Raw genomic sequence first — 6,794 nt, forward strand, 5'->3', positions numbered from 1 at the left:
AGATTATTTAGCCGTGATCGTAGTTTACATCCTCCTTGTACACACCCATTTGTTCCTTTCATACATGACACAATCTCAGCTCCCTTTAGCGGCAAGTTGTGAATCTACGAACCGGAAGTTGTTGTGCTACAAGTATGGCGTTCGCGCGAAGGCACTTCCTTCCGGTGTATAGCCCCTATTTCCGGGCAAAGGAATCAAAAGGCGAAATCGAAATAATGAGGACTGCCACTCGAATGACATCTGAAGCAACAGGGATAGCTATGTCGACTATTATTAAAATGAAAAGAGACTTTAATGTAAACGATGGGAAACTTTCTACAGGAAGAAGAATGATAAGGGGGCGATTCGACTTGAAAAATATGATAGTTTTACCTATGGTTTTACTCAGCCTGCTATTAGGAGAAAAGTGTTGTTGTTGTTACGTTTTAAAAATAATAACTTTAAAGTTTCCTGTACAATTTTTTAAAGTATGTAAAATTATAAGTGCTACTTTTCATTAATTAAGCCCCTATCACACGGAACTGGATTTCTAGTAGGAATGCCCTGGTTGGTGCTGAACTAACTTTCTAGGTAGCAATCATGGCCGCCTGACTGACTGCTTGACTGGTTTGGAGGAATAGGACATGTTCTAATTGCTATAGCGGAGCCCAAGTTAAGAGTTCAGTATGGGCCCTTATGGGCTTTTACTTTTGAGATCACCACCCCTAAACAAGTGTGTTTCTGTCAGAAACAAAAGTCGTTATCATTCGAAGAGAAAATAATAAATAAGCAGAAACCAGAGGAAATGTAAGGCTTTGATGGTTTACACCTTCTTTTGCAATTCGGACGATCAAAACAAGACGTTTTCCTTTCTTGTGTTTACCGCGATTTGGGGAGTTAAAACTAACAGTCGTCCGACGGTTGCCACTTGCTGCAAACACGTGTTGGGAAGAGGGAAGGGGGCGGGGAATGGACAGGCAAAAGTTCGTGAATAGGCTTCTGTCGGGGGTCAAGTGGTTTGTTGTTTGCGTGCGCGCTTTCTCATTTTGGGTATTTCTTGAAGGAATTTATTATTATAATTATTCTACAACAGCAAAATGGCAAGGGGTGGTATTATCAAGCATAAAAGTGTCCAGAGTCTTACAAGTAAAGAGAGACAAATTGTAATAAATATAAATATACTTCAAGCAGAAAAATCCCGGTAAAAGTGTTAGTTGGACTGCAAGCGAAAATGCTGAAACGACTGGAATTTCGTTCAAAACTGTTTACAAAATTAATAGCGAAGCGATTAAAGGTCCTCTTGCAACACCAAACGAGCAGAAAAAACGTCAAGAGGTACGCAAAATCCAACGACTTCGAATATAACTTTAATACGAGGCGATGTGCGGCTAAACTTCCCAGGCACATTGTATATAATACATTGCCGGATTTTTCGGGAGGAGGTTCACTTGCCCCTCCCAAAATGATGACTAAGTATTATGAAAAGTATTGAGAGCGTTATATTAAAAGATAAAAAAAATGATCGAGCCATTTTTCCTAGATAGTTAAAAGAATGTCAGTCTCCTTTCTGTAATTATCCTTCATATGAGTAAAAATACAATAGAACTTCTTTTATTTCATACCTCTACTAATAATTGATTGATTGAGTTTTAAGTCCAATTTTATACGCAGATAGGTTAGTTGGGACTGGATCTACAGTTTATGTGAGATACGAAGTACTATGTGCCTCCAGCAGGTATCGAACCCTGGATCACTTGATTATAATGCGACGACGGAAATTCTGCTAATGCTATCCCCTTATAATCAAAGAACCCTGGGTTCAGTTTCCTGGCGGAGGTACATTCTAGGATGAATTATACATTGAAGGCTCAGTTCCGATTAGTTCATCTGACCACAAATTACACCTAGAACGAACCCTTGCAATTATATTGATGTGAATGACGTGACGTGCAATGGGCGTATATGCTAGTCATAACTCCCCCTTGGATAAGTATTCCTAAAAGAAGAGGGTCAACAGCAGGAGAAGATGGCATATGAGGACCAGCTACTAAAAAGAATACGTAATACCCCCCTCCCCCCTTCGAAAACGATGGGCACAACATTGATATAAGGGCACTCTTTGATGTGTCGAATAAGTTGCAAATCTGCACATTATATTTCCAATATTACGTAATGCTTACAGCATATTCTGTGCACGTCCCAGAAAAAAATAATCTAGACCCGCCTATGACTGTCGAGCTGCTGCTGTGCAAAACGAATAGAGGGACAAAACAATAAAGACACAACAAGACTTTCTGTGCGGCCTTACGAGTTGTTTGCGAGCACTTACAGGTCGGGGGGAGAGATTTGCTTTGGTGCATGCCGGTAATGAACACGGTTTTGTCTCAAACAAGACAGTGTGCCGATAAATGTGAAACAGGCCTCCCCGATGGCACAGTGGTAACGTCCTGGTTTGATAACCTTTGGAGGCATATAGTGGTTCGGATCCCAGTTTAAACTGTAGGTCCAGTCCCGATTAGCCTTTCTGTGCAAAAAGTGAACTTAAAGGGAAAAAACACGGCCAACGTACACGATGAAATGGACAGCAAGACGTATGACAAGTATATTCGGGAACAGTTATTTGCAAATCTCCCTCCATGGACCGTCATTACTCTGTACCACAGCCGCATGAAAGAACAGCTTCCCATCAAATCATGGCGATAGGATTTGCATTCTTGTATTGAACAGTACCCGTTCCGTTAATCACTAACTTTTGTTGCGGCGTGTACTACAGCAGAAGTTCGATGCACGCCGGAGCCTTCTTCCACTGCGCACCATGCGGCAACACTGTCCCCATAAGCCCCATACTGAACTCTTAAGTTGGGCTCACCAATACTAACTTCTTCGACTAGATTCTGTGGAACAGCCAATCAGAGCGAAGTTTGGCCATGTGAAGATAATCTGTGAGTTTGCAAAGTAGCGTTTTTTGTCTGGTTTCCGAGTGCATACAGCACGAAAGGAATGTTTACAATTGAAAAAGCTAAAATATTCTTCCATACGTGTATAGCAAACGTTGTAAAGTATGTATTTTATCAGCGCCGTTCTTCTCTACCTAAAACCATTTAATACGAAGCGATATTCCTCTCGGTTGAATAGTTATCGTATTTTAAAAGTGTGAAGTGATACGTTGTTTACATCTCGCGCGGCCGCCATTATGGGAACGAAAGACTATCGACAAGTACGGTGTACAGGGTTGGCATGTTTAAAACAAAAGTGTTTAAAACCCTTTGTTTTAAACGTTTAAAACACACGGCTTTGTTTTTTTTACAAATGGTTTAAACGTTTAAAACAATGTGTTTTAAACATGTTTTTTTTAGAAGTGTTTAAAACACATTTTGGTACTTGATATTTTATAGTCTGTGATATTTTTTTGTTTGGCAACCCTGTCTTTCCATTGAATCAGTGTCAATTAATCCTTGCTTTACGGGTCTCACTTATCGCACAACACTTGAGCAACCTTATGTTCTGACATCACGGGAGAGAGCTTTTTAATTTTGGCAGAGTCTGCTGCACGCGCGTGTCAGCAGTAAGAATAAGCGTCACATTTGCTGCTGCCACGTAATTCGTCTGCTAAGAGGATGTTACAAATCTTAAGAACAGATGAAGACGATTAAAATGCAAGTATATGACTATTGGGAATCAATGTACAGGTAATTTAGAACCTTTTTCTTAGATAGCATTTAGTTATATTATTTTAATGCTAACAGAACCTAACCTAACTACGAGAGCATTTAGGTTTATTATTAGAAGAATGCTAAGGGACCTAATCTTAAAACATTTTTGTGTAATTAATCGCTAAAACTTCACAGTATGTGTTACGGACGTAATTGCATACATAGCATAATGAAATCACGATAAAACAGTCTGCTGCCGCGCGCATGTCTCTTTTGGGTTACAGCAGAAAAAGAACGTGGCAGCAGAGAATACCTTTAATTTTGGCTAAATGCCTACGTTGTTAGGTTAGGCAGGCTAGCTATGTATGCACAAGGTAGCAACACTGTTGTGCGACAAGAAGGGCCCGTGCTTTACTGTAGAAATCGAAACTTCTCAGTTCTTTGTTTCGTACCGTCCTGTAAGTTTGAGACTGGTGGAAGTATCTGAATACACAATGCGTGATTTTGATCATGACGTGATTTTTTTTTCTCTTGTGATATGATTCATTGGTTTGTATAACTGAATGAAGCGCAGACCTTTACTTTAGGTAACGCAATTTTGTACTTTGGATAGATAAATTGATCTGGAGAATCTATTATGACACTGCAGGTTGTTTTCTCCTATATAAACTGTTCAGGCAGCAGGGCATATTTCACCCTTATTTTTCCACGACGAAGATAGTAATTCTATAATATTAAGTTTCTTGAAATTTAGATGAATATGAATCCTAACCTACTTCAGCAGTGGCTGAAAAAGGGGGCCATTACCCCCTACTTTTGTCCCTGCAGTAGAGGTGTGCGGGATCCAGAAAAGTCGGTACCGGGATCGGGGGGGGGGATCCCGTCCCGATCGCGACTTTTCGGGGTCCCAAGCAGTAGGGAAATACAGAATGGTCATTTTAAAAAGTCGTCAATTCTCGACATTTTCTTCTGTAAATGTATGTCTGGAACGTATCGGAAATTGTTAGTTTTTGTACCAGAAGTGCAAAAACAAACACTTAAGATGAAAATTACGTGTAGAATTCGAGATTTTAAGAGCTTCGGGAAATTTCGAACATATCCCGTCCCTAAAATTTCCCGACTTTGTCGTGAAATTGAGAATTTTTCCCGTCTCGAATGTCGGGATTTAAAGAATTTCCCGTCCCGACCCAAAAAATTCTGTCCCGCACACCCCTTCCCTGAAGTATGGTAAACATTATATCCAAAGGGATATAAACTGTTCTTGCAGCCACTGTACTTCAGTAATATAGTTTCATAAAAATGAGTATTTTTTCTAGGGGGTGTGCGAGACAGAATTTTATTGGTCGGGACGGGAATTTTTTTTAAATCCCGACATTCGGGACGGGAAGTAGTCGCCATTTCCCGACAAAGTCGGGAAATTTTCGGAACGGGAAATGATCGAATTTTCCCGAAGCTCTGAAAATCTCGAATTCTACAAGTAATGTTCATCTTCAGTGCTTGTTTTTGCACTTCTGGTACAAAAACTAACTGCTCAGGAACCCGAAAAATCGGGATTTTTTTTCCAGATCCCGGTCCCGACTCTTCGGGATCCCGCACACCCCTATTATACTTTTACTATAATTTACTGGGAAAAGGTTGACTTTCTTTTGTTTAAAACACATGTTTAAAACATGTTTTTTTAAACTCATGTTTAAAACTATGTTTAAAACAAAAAAAACATGTTTTAAACAAAAAAACAGTTTGTTTTGTTCTTTTTAAAAAAACACGAATTTTGCCAACCCTGACGGTGTAACAAGTACCGTGTGAGGCGAAAACTAGCAAATGGGTAACCAGTCCAGCGTCAACTAGAGCGTTCCTACTAGAAATCCAGTTCCGTGTGATAGGGGCTTTAGTTGAAGGAACACGCGAAGAAAAACCATTTGTTCCGTGTTCTCGATTTAATTGAACAAGTGTGTTTAAAGTTCACTTGATTCTCAGATAAGCTAATCGAAACTAGACGAATGAAATCCGAACCATTGTCGATATTAGTCCACGGGGAATCAAACCCTCTACTCGATTACATGACGACGTGGTTAATAACTACACTGTCCTTTCTTCTTAATTCATGTACAGAGTTATTTTCCAATATCAGTCGTGATCCGAAAATGCCCTGATTCTTTGGTAAACTCACATTATCATGTTTTTCATTATACGTAAATAGCATTGCTAATATTGATTGATTGAATGAGTTTAATTTACTTCGCGTTTTGTGCCTGTTGGCTAATTTGCGAAGATGGGGATGAGTGATGAAATTGATGAATGGACATTCACAAACAACCAAGCCCGAGCGGGATTCGAACCCGGGAAGCGCGATGTGCTAACCACTCGGCCACACGGTCCGGCTGCATTGCTAATATGTATAATTTATTAATCCATGAGAGTGTGCATTTACAAATAGCATATATTACTTTCTAAACATAGAAATATCGTGATTATTCAGATGTGACGGAATCAAAGGTAAGCAACAATATTGTTAATTTGCAGAATAGAATATTCGAATACTCCTGAGAATTGAAAGTAAACAATAAGTGCGAAGCTGTAAGCCATGCGGCGGCTTTTGTCAGTAGCCGACTGTTTTCTTTCTTCTTTCTTCCGACCCAAAGCTGGATACGGGTCTGGTTCCAATGTCCATTGATGTTTGTTTAAATTGCCAAGAAATGATTGCCACCTTCATATTTCAGCTCATTAATGTGTGAAATGAGACGATTGACATATTGAAATCCTAAAAAGTTGCATGTGCTTTTACGTTCACCTCACATCCTTCATCACTGAAACAAAAAGGAAAAGAAAACAAAAATATCTCTTGGCGTCTGCAGGAGCGACAGTAGAGAACGAAGTGTGTAGCGAAAGCGTAAGCGCTTGCTGTTTTTCATTTGTTACACTTTAAACGTGGCAACATCTTCGCGCCAAGAAGAAAGTAGGATTTATTTCCGGTATGCACCGAACTGGCGTGAACAAGACACAAAACGCAAGAATTACCTCTTATGATCGTTTGGAAATATTCCGCGTGTACGGGATTCCGAAATGTCAGGAAATCATTTCCTGAAGTTGCGATTGCCGATTATTATTATTATTTTGTTACCGATTGCGGTACCAACTTTTTCGCATCCCGCACACCCCTAG

This window comes from Lepisma saccharinum, chromosome 5, assembly GCF_977018435.1.
Source record: "Lepisma saccharinum chromosome 5, izLepSacc3.1, whole genome shotgun sequence".
Lineage (NCBI taxonomy): Eukaryota > Metazoa > Arthropoda > Insecta > Zygentoma > Lepismatidae > Lepisma > Lepisma saccharinum.